This window comes from Ambystoma mexicanum, chromosome 12 (genome assembly GCF_040938575.1).
Source record: "Ambystoma mexicanum isolate Mex_15411 chromosome 12, UKY_AmexF1_1, whole genome shotgun sequence".
Taxonomy (NCBI): domain Eukaryota; kingdom Metazoa; phylum Chordata; class Amphibia; order Caudata; family Ambystomatidae; genus Ambystoma; species Ambystoma mexicanum.
The window spans coordinates 795,196,836-795,218,481 of record NC_090936.1 but is presented as its reverse complement, the minus strand read 5'-3'; the positions used below and the strand labels follow the sequence as shown (position 1 = coordinate 795,218,481).

Sequence of the window (21,646 nt, the reverse complement as noted above, 5' to 3'; positions counted from 1 at the left end):
CATGATTTGATCTCAGGCTACCAAAAGACTTGTTCTTTTCTCCTGATAATGAGAAAAATATCAGGTTGTAAACACAGAAACTGAAGATTGTGTTGAGGAGTGACGGGTGGCGGCAGGAGACATAAATGCTCTTTTCTCATTCAAGCGAGGGCAAGCAGAGGTTTTTCAGCATGTAATCCCCCCCAAGTAACCATTCACAACTTGTGATCCCCACAGTTCCACAGTGGCCCTTGACCTTTAAGATCTCTGAGTGCTCCCTTACCCACTTATGAAGGTCTCGGACTGTAGGTACAACCAGGAATGTGACATTACCTGCCCGACACCCCAAATGCAAGGGCCTGTGAGTGTCTCCACAGCCAGGAAAATGTTGATGCTCCCAGTTTGCAACCTCAAAAGGACGACAGCAGGGAGTATGTGCACCTTTCAACATGCTCATTTAGGTTGCCTGAGGCTTGCCGCCAGGCAAGGGACCTGCTCTGACACCTCCGATTGCACCTTCTCTTCATGGTGGCCGCCCTGAGTGTATATCATTGTTTCATCTAAATAAATGACTACGTGGTAAGTTTCTTCATTCGTAGGTTACTTAATGGGGGTACAATTAGTAGGTATCTGTAGAGGGTAACAGTTAGAAAGGAGAGTGCATGCAGAACCCTCCAAAAAAAGAGCCACAAAGTAACCTATGAGGAGGTAACTTACCACATACAAATGTATTTCTACGAAACCACTTAGAACCAATCCTTGCATATGCAGCTGAAACTACTTCCACTGGTTTGCATCCTCTTTCTCTCTTCTGGGCCCGCAGTTGCACATGTGGCCACTGAGTTTGCCTCTGCTCCCAGCCTTTCTGGTGGCCATTCCTGACATAAGCAGACACCATTTCTGGGGTTGTTCTACCCCTTTCCTCATTTCTCCACTTACTGGTAGTTGATTCTGCCATACACAGCTACTGCTCTCTCTCACTTTTTGCTCCTATCCTGCTCTGCTCTTCATGGGCCCATGCTTGTATCCCTGTCGGGAACTACCTCATCCTTTCATAAACCCCTCTACTTGCGAGTCTCTGTGTTAAAACCTGTGAGTTCCAATGAACCAGTCCTTTCCAGAGTAGGTCTAGAACCGCAGTGCATCTCTCCATATGGACTTGCCATGTTTCTTTGATGTTCCCTCTCTTTTCTGTTTTCGAGTCCTAGAAGGAATCTCACCCAGACCCAGAGGAACTTCCAGCCATCAATCTTGATCTGCTTCCAGTTAGGGGTGCTGCCCACAGGAACCACCCAGCTAGGTAAGTGCTGAGATGTAGGGGGTTTCTAGTCCAGTGATGAAGACGGGGTTATTGAACTGAATAGTGGTCCCTTGTCACCAGAGCCTCTCTAAACTGCTGTCACTCCATCTAGACTCTTGAGGACTTCCCTCCACTACTAGTTGCTTGCCTTCTGTTCCAAATGCATTTCTAGCAGCAGTTTCAGTCGTTGGGTAGGCCTCACATCCTTAGTTTGCGATGTGCAACATTGCCTGCAGGTTTTCAATACCTTAGCATTGATCTCCATGTGAGTCCATTCATAACCAGTTGCGAGGCCACTTAACACACACTCGTTGATGGGCTGAATACCATTTTACCGCAGTTGGCCACCCAGTTCATGGAGGTAAAACTTGACCTCACCATTTTGCAGCAAGATAATGCTGCACATTTTAACTCCAATAAATCTACAAGCTAATGTAGGAAACATGTATGTTAATACTAGCTTGCCATCCCTTCACAATCGACCTTTACCCCCAGACCAAAGCCAGACTCCGCACCTGCAAGTGGCCTTCTTTAATATGCCCTTACCCAATTACCTCCATGGGAATCACAGTAAATTTACAGAATTCCAGTCCCAGTGTCTCCTACACTTCTTAATGAAATTATCCTGTAGCCCTATGGAGCTGCAAATGTGATCTTTATCATCTAAAATTAGGGTGGAATGATGATCTCATTCTTCTTAATTATACTGCATTCAGAGCTGTGTTTGAGAACATTTTTGACAGACATTACACTGCAAAGGCTAAAGGGGTAGAGATGTTGACCTCGACACACGTGTCTCATGATTTAACTACCTACATCACACACGTCCAGAAACTTGTCACAGCGGTCCCGTTGTCTGAGGAGTCGCAACTCATTGTGTTTCAACAAGGACTTAGAGATGAGTTAAAGCAAGTACATCCCAACCTTTTAAGCTGGATGAATTTATTGGCGTCACTCTCTGACTAGATCGGCACCTTCATGAGTGTAGAGGGCATTGCCATAGGCTTGAGACTACCTGTGTCTTTACCCTTAGCTGATTGGATATCCATGCTCCACCCAAACCCACAGAACCGGGTCAGCCTGTACCCCTGGAGATTGGAGGAGCATGAGGCCCTTCATCCACAGAGGAAAGGCAGTGCAAAGGCCAAGAAAATCTCTGTATGTACTGTGAAAACAGAAGTAATTATGCGTAATAATGGTATCTAGTCAATTCATATAAACCCATTCCATCGAAATGTTTCCATCTAAGACATCTCCATCTAATGCATGTTTTTGGGGGGTAAAGGGTTAATTTTTGTTTAGGTACATTTCAAAGGGTAACAAAACAGGGGTTTGCGGGGGAGAAAAAAGAAGAACATAAAATGCATTAGATGGACATTTTTTAGATGGAAACATTTTGATGGAATGGCATTAGATGCAATGGTTTTAGATGAAATTACCATAAACCTGTATAATCCTCCCCTTTGCAGGTCGGGTAACTGTCTGGCTCAGAAAGGAAGAGGAGTTCTCTTTCGAGCATTGGTCAGGATCGATCAGGCTCCTTGAAGGATGAACAATTGAACCATATCACCTCATATTTGTATACTTTGTCACAGAAGAGTTTGCACATAATAATTCTTTGAAGTTTGCTACTTTGGTAACACCATTCTTTGGTCTTCATAGAGTGCACCATGTTTTTCAGTATGCCATTACGCCGAGGAAATTGTTACTTGCTTCTGAAACAGTTTTAGATGTGTTACAGTGAACTAGGGATAAGGCTGTTGAGAACCTTAAAAAGTGCAAAAACTATGATTTTGAAAAACAGACATGCCTACTAAATATATCATTAAAGAAAATGGCAATAGCTGTTAACTGGGGCGTTGCATAAACTGATAATCTGTTATATGTGAAACACTCTAGTCATGGGTACCCTGTGCTAAGTGGGACATTAAAATAACTAGTCATTTGTACTAACTGAGGACTTACAGAAACTCTGGTATGGGTGAATTATGAACACTGGTAGTTGATCTATGCAACATAGTAACTACTGCCAACTGTAACATTATGGGAAATGTTAATCTATTCTGAGTTACTGTTGAAACATGTATGGTGTGCTACAAATTCAGGGAGATCACTACATCCACCAAGGGGGTGGGGGGGGGGGCAAGCGACTACCCCTTTGGTACTAGGGAGATGAGCCCGCTACACTTAACACCCCGTATGAAACAGGGAAGAGGAATCTGTCTGGAGATGACTCCCCCAAAGGCCCTTCTGACTAACACATGTCTAGAGTATGTAGAGGTTAGGTTTTATGATAAACATCTACACCCTTTACTCATAGCTGACTTGTCTTCTGACCATAGGTATACCCAATCTCCCTAAACAAATAAGCAGGAACGAGTGAACCATTGCATGGAAGGAGCAGCCCTGGGGCAGCCAGTCATGGAGCATTCTCAGCAGGGCTCAAAGAGTTTAACCATATCAAAGAGTTCAGAGCAGGCATGGCCAGAAGGAGAATGCCAGAGCCAGCAGGCAGGACCACGACACACACCAGGAGTGTGCAGCGAGGTGCAGCAGAGGTCCGGTCGTAGAAGCCCAGAAAGGCTGAAAGAATGGGCCAAGGCTTTGTTAGGACAGTGTGTAGCTCAGCTGAGAAGTCGCATAAGTGACTTTGTGCTGGCCAGGTTCGCGGGACGGTAAGGTCGTACCCTCAGCGATTGAAGTGGAGCCAGGCAGAATAGTCTCAAAAGTATCTCCATGATGACAAGAGAGCAGACCAAACTCCACGTCCATCCCGAGGAGCACCACTCGAGGCAGTCAAGTATGTAGTGGCTGTTAGGACAGTGTGTAGCTCAGCTGAGAAGTCGCATAAGTGACTTTGTGCTGGCCAGGTTCGCGGGACGGTAAGGTCGTACCCTCAGCGATTGAAGTGGAGCCAGGCAGAATAGTCTCAAAAGTATCTCCATGATGACAAGAGAGCAGACCAAACTCCACGTCCATCCCGAGGAGCACCACTCGAGGCAGTCAAGTATGTAGTGGCTTGAGTGGAGTGAGAGGTGGGTGAAAGTGAGAGAAAGGGGAAAGACAAAGAATACCCCAGAGGAGGGGAGCTAGAAGGGGAAGAGACCCAGAGAGTACTGAGAGTGGGAATACCCCAGAGTGTGCAGAACCTGAGAAAACCCCAGAGTGGGGAGGAAGAATGAAAATAAACCCAGATGGGAATAAAACGAAGAAAGCCTCAGAGTGAGAGATGAGAAAGAGAAGGACCACAGAGTGGGAAGAGACTGAGAGAATCCCAGAGTGGGGAAGACAAAAGACTGAAAGAAACCCAGAGTGGAGATACAGATGGAACGAAGCCTGGGCTGGAACTTCATGATGGTATTCCAGAACACCAAGAACTGTCTATTGTGCACCTGAACTGTGGGCAAATGTAATTACTAAAAAGGGACAAGTTTGGGTTCAGAAGCCAGCAGCCATCCCTTCACATGAACCTGTAAACCATCCACAAAGTCTTTCTTTGTTTTTTTGTTTTTGTTTTGGCAAATTGGGAAAGTGGTTAGGTCAGAGTAAGATTCCAGATGGAGGACTTTATTTTCTTTTATACATCCCTGGCGAGCACCCTTTCGACTTCCATTTGTAATAGAACAGTTCTTGTGCTTGTAGATTTTGGGAAAGGTTATTTGCAGTTCATAAAATTAAACCCTTGAAATAATGCCTGGTCATCCGAGTCCTGATTACGACCTTCCACAAATGGTACCCATTTTCAATTTCCATAATGCTGCTAGTAGCCACCATAACCAATTTCTATAATTTTCCAGTTTTCTCTACTGAAGAACAGGCAGAATAGCTACCCTTAAATGCAACAAGATGCACATACCTAATGCATGAGCAGAGGTGAGGGAATCCCTGCTCAGACCTTATTCAAAAGTGAAACACTGCTCTTGCAAAATGCAGGGACTTCAACTTTTTCTTATGCCCCTCTTATGGATGTGATGTGAGTGTGGGGTTCAGGTTTCTATGATGTCATCAACCACACAAACCTAATGTTGAATTCTGCAGGGAATCATTTTGCATTTTTCAGCATCGAGAACCGTCAAGCGGATTTTCAAATTGTAGACACATTTGTGAATTTCCCAGTTTTTTGTAATCATGTTCTGATGCAGACTGTTAACACATAAAACCTTTAATAATGTTTCTAAGAGGACTAAAGTGATAAGATCCTTCCTTTGGTATTTGTTCATTAGAACGGATTCTCAGAAGTCAGAGGCTACTAAATTAAGGTATATAAATACTTGCATCACGAATCTCTCTTTTTGTGGTAGTTTTCAAAAACTACAGAACAGAATTTCATAATTCAAACAAAACATGCACCAGACATCAGTCTCAGAATACTAGCCCAATGGCATGATGTTATATTCAACAATTTTCCATTCTCATTTCCAAGTCATTTTATTAGAAAATGAAAGAACATTTACTTTTGGTTATGCACATGCCACTCTAAAATTATTTACCCCATTCACCAAATGTGACCAAACAAACATCCATCATTTCCAAAAATAATTTCCCAAACGTTTCGTCAATATCAGTCAATACATATCAAAATGTTAAGCTACAAAACAACATGTAGGTTACAATACAAACCTAAAAGTGGGGCGCCCACTTGAATGTCTGCCAATTTATTGATTTCTGCCAAGTTATGTTTCAGCACCCCATTTATGACCCTCCTTAGGGCCTTGCACTGTACATTTCTGACGGGATTATATGTTCAACAGAAGAGCCCAATATCTTCATATATGTACTTCCACAATTGCAACATGAGTAAGACATGTACCTTATAGCCAAATTACTTTGCACTGCATTGGCAATAGTGCTAATGTATGGTAATCTGGTTTGAGGGCCAGTATTAAGCTACATTGCCCATGCACAATGGAATGATAAAAATTGCATGGAAAGTGTAAGTGCATTTTTCCTTCCCTAATTCCATTGTGCTTACATTTGTGCATGCACAATGGGCCTCATTGCAAGTTGGGCGGTGCGGGTTAAATGTGTCGGTATTGACAAATACCTACCACACCACCCAACTATAGGTTTGGCAGAAGGTTGGAAGATTTACCCAGCCACCGCCACTTGTAATCTCGCCGGACCAAGTGGCAGTGACAGTAACACAGTTTGGTGGTATCTGGGCAGATTTACCACACAGATACCACCAAACTAGTAATGAGGCCCAATTTTCCATAATGCTGCCACATTCTGCTGTATTCATGCTGAATTGGTTTGTGATGCAGGAGGGGAGCACAAGTCAACCTCAAAGTGACCGGGGTAGAATGGTTTTGCACAGTAGGTGCGCTCAAGAGGAGGTATTATGGCACACAAGGGATGAAGAGGGTTATCGGAAATAGATGGGCAGAGGATACGGGCAGGGCCTCCGCCAGTTAGAAACAAACATGGCAAAGAAAATAACAAAACAAATGATTTCCCATCGTTTAAAAGGACATTTCAAACATCAATGTAAACAAATCGGTACAACCCCAAATCTAAGTTATCCTCTTGACACTTGAACGTTAAAACAGTTTCTTACTCTTTGTTACATTGCGTCAATTTGTTAGGCACATGTGGATGTTATTGTTTTTGAATAGAAAAATAGATAAAGTGAGGTCAGTATGTCAACCACCTTACAAACTCGGAGGGGAAATGCGGTCTGTCGGTAGTTTCAGCAGTGAGATTGCACTGGGGTTGTAAACATGGCTATATAGTAAGTAGGTTAACCTGTGAAGAAAGGGATTGTCTCAAAAGGAGTATACTGGTATTGTCAAATTGGAATTTTGCAACCGGGGCCTATGGCATGACTTGTACAGCCTGAAATATCATGGGGTTGTGCAAAAAGGTACTATACTGCTGTTGCCATAATGAAAGTATTCTGAAGCTGTCAAACTGCTGGTATTTAGGGTTTGTTAAACTGGCATATATTCTAGGTTGGACAAATTAGGAATATATACCGGGATTGTGGAAATGAGGAATGTCAAACTGGAAGCGTCCAGATATTCTTCAGACTGGGTGTATATTTGAACTGTGCACATTGGGAATTTGCTGCAATTGTATAATCGCTAAACAGAGATGACTAGAATTGGCAAGGTAAATTAGTCAAAATGAGACCATTCTGTGTTTAACACATTGCGAGGGATTGTTATTGTTATGCCATATCATTGTCATGACATCTTGGCATGTCATGTCTCCATATCATGTCATAAAAGGTCTTACTGACTGACTTCATACTGTTCTTCAAGTCTGACTCAGGAATACAATCCAATGCATTCTAAATAGATTAGGATACACCTCATTTCCTGAATTACTGATCTATGGTCCACCTTAAAAGAACCAACATGTCTCTAAGTTAACACAAAACACTATTTTCCATGCTGCAGCCCCACCCGCTTTGTCTTGGCAACTTCTTCTTTCCCATCCGCTTATCTTCCGCCTCTTCCCTTTTTCCTCCTCCGGTTAAGGTCGGCATACCCCAGGAACGGGCACAATACGCCGAATTACGGACAAGCCTAGTCACTCTCAAACTACTACATATTTGGTGCAATATAAAAGCTTCATAACATAAAATAACATATGTCTTAACAGGATAGGTCAGGATATGTTGTGTCATTATATTTCATGTCATATCATAAAATTGCACGGGATGGTCTATGACCTGGCACATAATGATGTGGCATATTATGAAATTACATGTCATACGCTATGTCGTGACATATCATAGCATAACATACCATCACCTGGCATATCTCAACAAAGCATGACACGACCTACAATGTCATGGCCTGTTTATTTAAATTATTATTTATGTATGGGTGACTTCAGTGCCAACTGCAATACGAATTTACCTTGGGCCACCCCAGTAAGGTAGTGAAAGTGTAGGGGAAGGCAAGAATGGAAGAGACACAAAATAAGATCATTAATAGTTCCTGATACATTAATGTAAGAGGCAAAAGAAAAGAGCAGAGGTAAGTGAACAAAAAACATTAGAGGTTAAGTGCAAAAAATCCCATTATAAGGCAAATGCATTCATATGGGGCAGAGAAGCTGTTAGGAAACCGAACAGTTGCATAACAAGATTGTCAGAAGGAGAGTCATTCGGATATGCAAGCTTGCTTAAAGAGGAGGGTGTGCAGATTTTTTCTGAATTTAAAGAAGCTCACTCCTTGCTGGACAGCATAAGAAAGGGAGTTCCACAGGAAAGTTCCTCTCCTACTGATAAACTGGAATATTTTGATGCCAGTGGTTAAGTACTTAGCACCTTACAGTGCAATGCTTTTTGTACATGGCACAAGGATTTGAAGGCACTTATTTTCTCCTGTGGCAGACAGTTCAAACCATCCAAGATTGGTTTGATGTGGTAGCATGCTCTATGTTTTAGGATGAGTCTCGCTGCTATGTTCTGGATGAGGTGAAGGATATGGGTAAAGTGTTTTGGGAGGCCTGAGTATAAGCTGTTGCAATAAACGATCGGGGCTAAGGCCAACACCCTGGTAACCTCCACTTCATGGTGCCTATTCAAAAAAGGCAGGATTGGTCTGAGCATGTGCAGGTTGAAGTGACATTATTCAGTGAGTTGCTTGACCTACCTGCTGAAGGAGACTTCACTATCACAGAAGATGCCAAGGGTTTTAGCTTCATAGACGAGGATGGGGATAGGTACCAACGAGGGGGTGGCGGGGAAATGAAAATAAGGGAACAAAGGATACTCATGCCAGTGAAACTGATATCTGTTTAAGCAGAGTTTGTTATCAATTGTTTAGTCTTGAAGAGTGACAAGGCGGTTCTATGTGATTTTCACGAAAACAATTGTTTGAGATTTCGCCAATTTCTGTTTTTTGTTTGGGACAGTTCAAAGCAAATATAAGCAGGTGGGAGACCCCCGCAACCCTCCCTCCAAATCCCCACCTTGTATATTACCTAAACCCACCCCACCACATACATTTGCATTGAAACATGTCCACAAATATTCAACGAATTCTCCCTCGACCTATTCTGCTGGGGTAAAACGCCCTATCCCTGACAAAGGCATTTAGTGACATCCTGTGGTACATTGGATGAGTTCTGCAGCATTAAGGCGATCTGTGTATCATCAGCGTACATGTCAATAAGTGATTGAATGTAGCAATTAAGCAAGACCCGAGCGAAGACTGATCATTGAGGCACACCAAAGGTAATAGTAAAGGGATTGGAGTACAAGGAGCCAAGTTTCAGTGGGTAGGTTCTGTCCTGCAGGTAAGAGGATAACCATTGCAATGCCATTCCCTGCATGCCCAAAGAGTGGTGTAGTCGTAGGACCGAGTGAATGGCCAGTCAACGGTGGCAGACAAGTCAAAAAGAAAGGGAACATCTGGCAAGTTATTATCTACGATGGAGAGAACGAGGAAATAAGTCTGGTATCCGAGTTGTGTACTGGACAGAACCCAAATTGGAAAATGTGTAAATTATATTTTTGTTCACAGTAATCCATGAGTTGTTTGGTAGCCACTTTTTCCAATATCTTGGCCATAAACTAGATATTGGTGATTGGGCGGTAGTTTGTCAGCACTGAGGGCTACGGGGAGGAGATTTTTCATGAGGGAAACAATTATGCCATTCTTGAGGTTTAGATCCCTTCTACATTGATCAAGGAGAAGTTGATAAGGGCAGTTAAGTTAAAGGGGGAGCCAGGCTGTTAATTCTCCGTTTGATTGTGATAGCTGGGCATGGGTAGCTCTGCAGTGAGGAGGCACTCGTTTTGGAAAAGGTCTTCAGAAGCATCAATACACAGTCACACGTCTTGTCATTCTTTTTAATTTGTGATTTTAGTTCTTCAGAGCACAGAAGATGCCACGAAATCCAGGGATCTAGGGATGCCTTTCCCAATAGAGTTTAACACATGGTGGGGGGTGGGGGGGAGTCAGGGGAAGGCAATGAAAGCTTGAGACGTTTTTAGTAGTAACCCCCTTCATTAGCAGGACATAGACCAATATTGATTTGTCAGGAGCATCTGATGTTAGTGTGATATTGGTTGCATCCCATCAGTGCCTGGAAAGGAGAAGGTCGATACCTAACCAGGAGAGAGGGGTCATAGTGGTGTTTGATTGGCCTAGGATGGCCGAAGTGATACCATCAATCAAATGGCATCCCTCATGGGTCACCAGAGAGCGCACAAGAGAGAGGTACAGTCTGTCAGAGTAGTCAGGGAAGGTTGATGTGGCCTTGTTACTTGGGAGGTCAAGCCATTAAAGTCACATATAATTCTGAGCTTTTCTACCCTACATTGAAGTTAGCTTATGTAGCCAGACCATTATTTCAGAAAGATAATATGGTTACCAGCGGGTCTGTTGGTCATGTCCAAAGTGAGGCTGTTGTTTGACTCAATGGAGCATTTGTATGCCAGCCCTTCAAATGAGCAGGTGGGGTTTATAGGGATCTCAACAACGTTAAGATATTTGGGTGGATGAGAGTGGCGCCCCCGCTGGTGTGCTTTAGTCTATTTTTGGCAATGTTTTGTAGCTATACGGTAGAAGGATTTCCACAAAAGTAAGGATATTATCAGAAAATCATGCTTTACTTGAAGACAGGAAGTCAATGGGGGTCCTTCCAAGGTTGGAGGTAAGGGGAAAAATGATGCCGGTAAAGGATAACTGGCATCGCTTACCGCTCCAGGCAATTCCGACCTGCCAACCCGCTATTAGCAGTACTGTAAATAACGGTGCCTCTAATACCGGCATGGGCGTGGGCACGCGGCCCATCATACCGGCAATAGCGGCATGCCGCTAAAGGGAGTAAATCACAAGTCAGGCAGACAAGCAGCGCAAATAGTGGATACCGGCATGACGTAAATACCGGCATCGAGAACCAACCATAAAATGCTATGTGCAGTGTTCCCAACTTCCACAGGTGCACACTATCAGCACAGGTGGAGGCAATGGAGTCTGGGCCAGCCAGTACAAAAGGAGCACACCCACACCCCTTCCCATACCAAGATGATTCCAACAGTAGTAGCAATACTGGAGCTGGAGGACATGCTTGCATTGCAACACCAGCAACAACAACAGCAACAGCAGGCACCACAGAGGAGACACAGCAGGAGAAGGAGGGTGAGACAGGCCCAGCATGCCCCACCAGTGCAGGCAGCGTAACCACGCAGATAGCCCCCAATCCCTCGCATCAGAGCCAGTCCCTTCAAGCTAACCCCTGAGCAGATCCACACCCTGAACCGTGGACATGATACGCGACGACATAGTCAGCCTCATTGAAATACCTACCGCCATCCCCCTCTACTGAAGGTAGTGTCTGTGCTCCACTTCCTTGCCACAGGCACCTACCATCACACAGTGGGGCACATGCATGGCATATTACAACCCTTATTTTCTCGCATTCTGAAGCAAGTGCTGGATGCCCTCCTCAAGCACACAAGGGACTACATATCCCTACCACAGACTCCCCAGGAGATTTCTGAAACAAAAGTTGGCTTCCATGCACTGGCAGGCATGCCATATTGTGTAGGTGCCCTCGACTGCACCCACGTGGAGTTGGTGGTCCCGCATGCCATGGAGGAGGTGTACCGCAACCGCAAGCAATACCACTCCATCAAAGTGCAGATGGTATGCAACACCAGCAAGATCATCACACATAGTTGTGCCCGATATCCCGGATCAACTCATGACTCAATGGTCCTGCTGATCTCCACGCTACCGCGCTTCTTGGAGTGACAAGCTGTACGACGTTCCTTGCTGCTTGGTAAATTGCATGACAGGCACATGGCAGTGAAATGGGGGAGAGATGCACACACCACCATGGTGTCAATGTTTATGTGACAGCACGATGTGCACATCGTTAAACACTGTGCCCCAAAGCATCCCTAACAGAACATGACACCCAAGTTCCATAGGAATGAAGTAAGGATGACGCCTATCACAACATAACTAACAATAAACCACCCCACATCCCACAACACGTGCACCACTCATCAGCGGACATCACCCTCCGTAACACCATCCAGCACCATGCAGTGTATATGCACTATGTTGCTGTCTCTAGCGAATCACCACACAAGACAAGCATCCATGGGAGAGCATTGGACAGAACCACATAGGGAATCCACTGTCCGTCACAGGGCCGCCACAACCACAGGAATGCTGCATGTCACCATGGGAAAATTCAGTGCTGAACGCCTAATATTGCAGCGCCTACTGCCAATGCTCCCATACAGGAAATCCTACAGAACACAACACATCACTAAATTGACACAAACACAGCTGTATGTGTACACAATGCATGAGCTACAAGAAGGCAGAGTACACCGTGTATCATCTTGAAGATGCAACCCACACCATTATTCCATGGCACCTGATACATTGAGGGCCTAAAAATGGCGTGCATACACCAGGGACATGTGCATGTGACCAACGATAATCTGCCGGCATTTGTGACTAGTACAGCTGTCCATCATCAATCGACTGACATATACCTTTTTTTGCCTCCCATGCAGGTGACAGTGGCTATCCCTTGATGCCGTGGCTCCTCACCCCTGTCCAAAACCCACAGAACAGGCACGAGGAGGACTACTATCAATCCCACACCCGTACCCGTGTGGTCATTGAGCAGACCTTTGGCCTGTTCAAGGCATGGTTTTGCAGCCTTAGCCCGTTGGGTGGGGCACTCCTCTACAGGCATGAAAAGGTGGCCAAGATCATCATGGCATGTGTCATGCTTCACAACATGTGTATCCGATGCAATGTGCCCCTGCCCCCTAACATTTAACTGCAAACACCTGGTGATGATGAAGGGGATGAAGATGAAGTGGCTGCACATCATCGCGGTGCCGATGAACAGGAGGGACGTGCTGTGCGTCAGTCAGTGATTGCACAATATTTCAGACACACATGGCTGCAGAGGGTGACATGATAGTTGGACAGAGGGCATTGGGTGTGGGGGTACATGTACACTATGCACTGTATATGAATAAATGACACATGCGCAATGAAGAATGTCCACTCAAGTCTTTCTTTTAACACAACGGGTGTATTGAAATTTATAATGAAAACTAAAGTGCACTAACCCTCCACCACCCTCACCCCCCACACACCCTCACCCCCCACCGCCTCCCCCCACAACTCCCCAACACACCCTCACCCCCTCCACTTCCCCCTAGAACTCCCTCACACACCCTCACCCCATCACTTCCACCCAAAACTCCCCCACACATGTCCCAACAAGCGTCTAATGCCTACATCAGGCTTGTCAGTCTACTTTTTGGCACTCCCTGGACCTGGTGGCAGCATGTCCGGCCGGCGCAGGTTGCGCGACGACCTGCGGAGTGGTCTGGTCTGGGTTGAGCTGGAGGACGATGGTGTGGCCGCCTGCTCCATGTGGGATGCTGGACGTTCTGCCTCCATAGCATCAGCGATGCGGCTAAGGACCTGACGCAGGGCGGATACCTCCTCACACAGTCGGCTTGTATTGTCTGCAATGATCTTACCCAGGGAGGGGGTAGTATCAGCAATTATCTTGCCCAGAGAGGCAGTGTTTTCCTGCCACTCCTGCCTTGCCTGGGCATTGTCATTCACAAACTGACGCACAAGGGCAGTCAGCTCCTCATGACGCTGCGGCCCCGCCGGCACACCTGTGAAGGTGGAGGGAGCTTAGGTGTCATTTTGGACTTCGATGGGCTCCACTATGGGACTTGTGGCCCCTTGGTAATACTCCCCCCAGACTTCTCCGGGGTGGTGGCATGGTCAGACTGCAAAGATGTGATTTGGGGGATGGTGCTGGACTTCGTGTGCATGGCTGTTCTGAGGATTCTTCCTCCACAGGCATTCACACCTCATCCTGTGACTTCTCCTGAGGCAGGGGTGCTGTGGCTGCCACCTCCCCGACTGAGCTGGACTCTGCTGAGTGTGGAGCATCAGCTGGGTCCTGTGTCAGTGGGACCGGGTTGCGGCTTCCGTCTCGACTGCTCTTGGCAGCACCAGTGCCGTGGTATCTGTAGGTGTTTTCCTTGGTAGTGCATCGTGGGCCTTGGGTTGGGCCTTTGAGGTGGAAGGCCTGTTGGACTCATCCCGGACCCTCTTCCGGAGTGTGGTTGGCTGTGGGGGTGAGTCCCGCGCCTCGCTGTTATGGTCAGAGCCTGTGGGGGTCGAAGAGAGGGACGGCATGAGTGAAGGTTTGAGAAGCATCATGCATACATTTGTATAATTGCTCATCTACACATTAGAGGGTAATAGCCAGTTGAGTTTGGATGATCCCGTTGCTTGCTACATGGGTGGGTAATGCAGGCATCCATCAGTGGTCACTCATGTTGGGGCAGACGTATGGTATGTGACATGAATATTTCTTGGGGCCTGCATGCAGTGTGACTCATGCCATTGACATCTTAGTGTGGTTTGTGTACGGTATGGCATTGCCTTGCTGCAGGCATCTGCATGTGTCTGTGCTGCGTACCACAACTTTGCTGGGAATGTGTGTGTATTGGGCCATGGCTTGCCTCTTTAGACAGACATATTGGTGGACTATCATCAGACTCTGCATTACAGTGCTTTCTTAGGATACTCACCTCCGTCCACCGATGACGTGGTGCCACACTCCATGTCTCCAACACCTTCTATTGACTCCATGCCAATCCGGCTAGCACGTATGTCCTCCCAATGGGACAGCTTGATGGGGGAGCTTGCTCCTCCAGCAGTTGACATTGCCTGGCTCCTGTTGGCAGAGAGTATGTTCCGGACTCACAGCCGCAAGTCGTCCCACCGCTTCCTGCAGTCCTTGATAGTGCGGGGGGTGTTACTGACCGCACTTACTTTCTGCGCCACAAGTGCCCAGATCTCCTTCTTGTGTATTATGGCCTCTTCATGCTCTGGGCAAACATGACGTCTGCATGTTCTTGCAGGGTCTCAGCTAGCATGGTCAGCTCATCCTCTTTGAAGCACTCCTTGCGCTGGCGGGAGGCGCCCTTCTTCACAGCCTTAGGCATTGTGGCATGGTAGAAAATGAGATTTCACAAACAGCAGTATCATACAGGTCCTGGCTGCTGAGGAGGGCAATGGATTGTGTTTTTAAAGATGGCCGCCATGCTCCTTCCCGTTCCTGTGCGATGACACTACTTCCGGTTCCGCTTATTTACAGTGACTGTTATTAGCTGTTATATCCGCCCTCCGACCCGCTACGCGGTGACGTAGGGCGTCAGAATAAAAGCCCCGCCCCCGCGCGAGGGAGGCAGTTCCGGGCACAGACTCCAGCAGCATGTGTCGTGTCTTTCTTCTCGCTCCGGCTGGAGCTGAGTCACTGAGGCCTACATCTGCAGCCTACCACGTTCTGCCTCCGTGCGGGGCCGGAACATAACACTGGCGACGAGGGAAACGGGGCCAAGCACGAGCGCTCGGCGCCCAACCATCTCATCCCACCTGCATCGCACGACCGACAATCTCTTCCAGCGAGCCAATGGAACTGCTGTTCGACACGTGGGCCTACCGCGCACGAAAAACGCATGTGCGGTCACGGCTGTAGACAGTGGAGGACAGGCAACGGCCCTATCCACCAATGGGTTCAAAGGGCGGCCTCTACAGGAACCGTCACGGGACGTCGTCTCACGACATGGCGACCGGCACGTCCACCCCCGGCGCTAGCACGCCGTCCAGAATCGCAGCGAATCTGCCATTGTCGCCACCGCCAGCTCGCCCACAAAGCAACTCGACCACGATGATTCAACCTTTCGATCCTTTCACGGATCCATCATCGGTTGGCCCCCGCTGGCAGCTATGGCTCCAAAAATTTGAGATGGCCATGGAGTGCAAGGATGTAACCTCGACTAGGAAGATGAGATCGCACCTACCTCTGAACGTAGGGGACAAAGTGCTACGCATTTTCAACGCGCTCACCATCGCACATGGCCTGGACATCTACCAGCGATCGAAGGAAGCGCTGACGGCTCATTTTCTCCCGCAACTAAATCCCGATTACGAGACATTCATATTCTGCACCACGTTTCAGGTGGAAGAGGAGACGTTGGATGCATTTCACACCCGGCTCAGGAAATTAGCAATGTCATGTGAGTTCACGGATGTTGAGCAAGAGATCCGGAGACAAATCATCAATGGCATCCATTCTGAGAAACTACGGAGGCTGGTGCTGGGTGAGAGGGGCATCTCCTTGACGCGCATTTCGGAGATAAGCCGTCAGAGGGAGCTAGCGCATACCAGGGCTTCCAACATGGGCGTGACTCTGCACAAGTTACAGCCGGCCCTCGCGTCGTCCATGGTGGCCCAGGTCACAAACAGACAATCTACGAATACGGTGGCAACTACACACCGCCCAGATGGCAACCACGGATCCCAGGGCCCACGAAGTGTGGATGGTGTGGTGGACCGCGTCACGGATGGCGAAATTGCCCGGCACAAGCCACGACGTGCGGGGCATGTGGCAGAAAGGACCACTATGCAAAGGTGTGCCGCTCTTAAGGCGCTCCACTACCGCCTCCGTCGAACCCTCAGGAGAGGAGTGGTACAAAAAAGAAGAAACAGGGAGTCACGAGGCGCATTGAAGTGAACAACTCGTTGACTGAGGAAGACGGTGACGACATCACAGGGACTCCATTAGACCCTGGCAGAGAGCAGCGGACCAAATGGAAGAAAAGTCTACCTAGTGTCAGCCCTGGATCGAGGACGCGGCACGCAGAAGAGAGGGCTCCGGAGATGAAAATGTCAGGTCACCATCCAAAACCAGCAGATATGGATGACCATTGACACGGGGGCCTCAGTGAATGTCATGCCCACGTCCACGTTGAAGACATTGCAGCCGCAACCTTCCCTCAAAAACACTGACACTCTCCTGTTCGCATATGGCTGCAAGAAGCCGCTACCGGTTGTTGGCAGATTCCGCACGACCCTCAGCCACGGTGAAAACAACCTACTGTCAAAAGTCCACGTAGTGAACGCCGGGATCGAATGCCTCCTGAGCGGTGATGCGGCGGAGGACTTAGGGCTCGTACAGTTTGTCAATCAAATCGGGGAAGCCCACGAGGTCGAGAAGCTCCTGGTGCGACATCCGAACCTGCTGAACGGGATTGGGTGCCTGAAGGGAAAGACAATTAAACTCCATATTGACAAGTCTGTTCAGCCAAGGGCCGTCAGACATCGGAGGACCCCTTTCCACATGAGCGAGCAGGTCAAGCTTGAACTAAAAGCGTTGGAAAAAGCAGGCATTATCGAGGAGGTGACGGGGCCGACACCATGGGTGTCCCCGATGGTGGTCACCCGGAAACCCAAACAACCGGGGAAGGTCCGCATTTGCATAGATATGCGCCTCCCGAATACTGCAATCAAGAGGGAGCGCCATATCAAACCAACCCTCGAAGAGATCGTGGATGATCTCACGGGATCCAGAGTCTTCTCAAAAGTTGACCTGAAGGCAGGTTACCACCAGCTGAAGCTACACAAAGACTCTCGGTACATATCGACTTTTTCCACACACTTGGGTCTGCGAAGATACAAGCGCCTAAGTTTCGGCATATCTTCGCCAGCTGAAGTCTTCCAACAGACCATACAAGAAGTCATCCGGGACATCCCAGGTGTCCTCAATGTCAGTGATGACATCCTGATCCACGCCCAGGACAAAGAAGAACACTCGAGGAGGTTAGAGATGCTGTTGGACCGGCTGGAGGAGGCGGGCTTAACCATCCACAAGGAAAAATGTGAGTTTTTCAAGACAGACATATCTTTTTTTGGCTACAAGTTCAGCAGCCCTGGCATCTCGCCGGACCCCCAGAAGGTCACTGACATACAGGCCGCAAGTCCGCCCAAGACACCCACTGACGTCCGCAGTTTTCTGGGGATGGCCACGTACTGTGGAAGATTCATCCAAAACCTGGCCACACTGTCGGTACCCCTTCGTGAACTCACGAAGCTCAACGCGAAGTGGGAGTGGGGAAAAGCTTGCCAAGATGCTTTCAAGAGCATAAAAGAGTCGCTGTCTGCAGAGACGAGAATGGCGTACTATGACACTGCCCTTCCGACGGAACTCTACGTGGACGCCAGCCCTGTCGGCCTGGGGGCCATCCTCATGCAGTTTACCAACGAAGGCGAGAAGAGGCCCATCGCCTATGCGTCGCATGCTCTCACAGCGACGGAGCAGAGGTACTCGCACATCGAGAAAGAGGCAATCGCCGTATTGTGGGTGTGCCGCCACTTCCACCTGTACCTGTATGGCCGCAAGTTCACAGCCATTACGGACCACAAGCCCCTCCTCCCCATCTTCATGGGCACTTCATCGCACCCACCGGCCAGAATAGCCAAATGGCTGCTACACCTTCAGCAGTACAACTTTGAGCTCCTGTATCAACCGGGATGTGGCAACCCGGCAGACTTCCTCTCCAGGCACCCGAGAGAGGCAATGCCACAGGAAGTCCAGGTGGCCGAAGAGACCGAAGAACACATCTGCCAGGTGGTGCGGCCAATGAGGCCGAAGGCGGTCAGCATTGAGGACATCGCGGAGGAAACATGCAATGACCCCTGCTGCGATCTAGTGAAAGATGCCATCATTTCGGGCGACTGGAGGTCATTTATGAGTAACACGCACAACCGGACGGAGGAGGCAAAAGCGTTCCTCACAGGAATGTTCACCGTCTGCCAAGACTTGTCGATAACAGATCAGGGGCTGCTGCTCCACAGAGATCGCATCGTCATTCCGCCAGGCCTGCACGACCGGATAGTGGCACTCGCCCATGAGGGCCACCAAGGGATGGCTCGAACAAAGGCGTGCATTCAACACCGAGTGTGGTTCCCTCGCATAAACGAAAAAGTGGAAACTCTTGTCAACACCTGCCTGCCGTGCCTCATAACCAGAGCCCACCAGATCCGGAACCCATCTTATCGGCGGAAAGAGGCTCTGGCACGTGGGATGCAATAAGCATTGACTTCTGTAAACTACGTGAGGGCCTGTACCTCCTGGTGGCAATCGATGACCACTCCCGATACCCTGAGGTCGAGGTGGTCGAGTCCACAGCAGCGGAAGTGGTCATCCCGGCCATTGAGAAGATGTTCGCGACACATGGACTCCCAACTACAATCAAAAGTGACAATGGAGCCCCCTTCCAAGGGGTGGAGTTCAAACAGTACTTGCAAGATCTGAACATCCGTTACCACCACATCATGCCCAGATGGCCATAGACCAACGGCGATGTAGAACGATTCATGAGAACACTCAATAAAGTGCTGAGGCTGTCCAAGGCAAATGCCAGCCCGTGGAAGGTCGACCTCTATCGATTCCTGAGGAACTACGGGGTCACCCCGCACTGCACAACAGGCGTCCCCCCAGCGGATCTCATGTTCGGTACCGTCATCAGGTCGTCCATCCCACATCACCCCAGCAGAGGACCGGACGAGCTGAACGAGATACGCACTGACCGAAGATGCCGGGACGCCAACACCAACATGAGTACCAAGAGGAGGTCGCGACCATCCGACCACCAGGTGGGCGACCAGGTGGTCATGTTACGGAACCCGACGAAGTCCAAAATGGATTCCCGCTACGAGACTCTCCCATGGACTGTCCGTGAGACACGAGGGACCATGATAACTGCACAAAGGGGGCATTGTCAGGTGACGCGCAACGCGTCATGGTTCAAGGCGGTGCCGCACAACCTCTGGACTGATGGGGATTGTCCCCAAGAAGATGAGGAGTCGCCAAGGGTCGAGGACGGACCCGAAGATCCCCAAGGCGAAGGAAATGCAGATGACAGAACATGGGAGCAGGGGAGCGAACAGGACCTGGGTGAGCCGGAGGTGGAAGATGAGAGATCCCATGACACTGTAGAAACCGCCCCACGGGGTGGACGGTATGGCCTGAGGGCTGCCACCCAGCCTCCATCTCGGCTCAAGGACTATGTGTGGTAGGGTGGACTCTGAACGTTTATAAATGGGAGTTTGCATTTGTATTTCTGTTATGATTAGGAGTAGAAGCTTTTTGTGTTGGTGTGTGTCATTGTTGTGTTTTGTTTATAATAAAGGAGGAATGTTATATCCTCCCTCCGCCCCGCTACGCGGTGACGTAGGGCGTCTGAATAAAAGCCCCGCCCCGCGCGAGGGAGGCAGACTCTAGCAGTGTGTCGTGTCTTTCTTCTCGCTCCGGCTGGAGCTGCGTCACTGAGGCCTACATCTGCGGCCTACCACGTTCTGCCTCCGTGCGGGGCCGAAACATAACATTAGCCGTCACCTGCTAATAGCGGTGACCACTAATGCTGCATTGGTTCATGTCGGTAGTGCAATCTGCGCTTTACATGATGCCACTAAGGGCCTTTTTCAGGACTTTTACGGCATGGCAGTGATGCCCTTACCGGCATGGCACAAAGCGTGTGCCCGCAAAGTCGTAATAGCCCTCTATTAGCGGGCTCTTGACTACACGGACACAGTATTTGCTGCACGCCGGTAAGGACAGTTACTTACCTCCAACCTCGGAATGACCCCCAATGACACAGTCTTGAAGGAAGTCATGAATATTGAAAGCATGCTTGGAGTTCTTCTGGTATTTAATGTTCCTACATTTAGGAAAGCTTTTGGATTGAGCTGCTTGGCAGGAGATGCAGGTACCAATATATCAGAGCATTCTGCATAGGGAGTGGGGCAAGGTCCCAGTGTGGGGGCACGGACAGTGATAGAGGAGCGGGAGGCATGACATTTCCAGCATGGATCCTTAGTTTTTCCATGAGTGAAATGCACGGGCCAGGAGGTTTCTTGGAGGGACAGAAGGCAGTGAGTTGAGATACCTGTGTAGTAGGAGTTGCCAGAACAGGCATCATTAGGGAAGGAATGATTGATATGAAGAATACACGATGTGTGTGGGTGGCTTCCCTTAACCATGAATGCTCCACTCTTAAACTTTTTTATTATAAGTCTCATGTCAGGCAACCCTAAACGCGAGTCAGAGCATTTACTGGTGTCATTAGTTGATTAGAATCCAGAAAGAGTGAATATTGGATGTCTGAAATGGCTCTGGTGCTAGTAAAACAGTGTGTTGGTAACATTTACATTAGACTTAAAGTTGTGTCTGCTACTAGCATTCCAGTGTTGCATTTGAAAGCATGTGTTTTTAGTTTCTTACATGACACCTTAGTAGTACAGCTTGAGGCATAGTTTACAGTGTATCCATTTGCGGGTGCAGGTATTCCTAGTATGAAGCAGGTTGACCAACAGGTGGTAAGTAGGTTGAGAACAGACCAAGAAGATCTAAGACGTCTTTTGACATTAAGCACACACAGGATTCTAGAGTTTCGCAGAGCACAGGGCAGCTAGCTACCATAGTGTTAACAGATAAAACCCCTGGAGCTCTTTCATAATAGAGCTAGGTCAAGCCAGTATACATTTGGGGGGG

The 21,646-nt window shown here is 48.2% G+C and overlaps 1 protein-coding gene across 12 annotated transcripts in view; it reads right to left on the bottom strand.

The window, feature by feature from the left end:
* Positions 1–21,646, bottom strand: part of PTPRQ (protein tyrosine phosphatase receptor type Q) — a 2,012,995-nt gene that overhangs the window by 1,219,674 nt on the left and 771,675 nt on the right. The gene's annotated exons all lie outside the window — the stretch shown is intronic.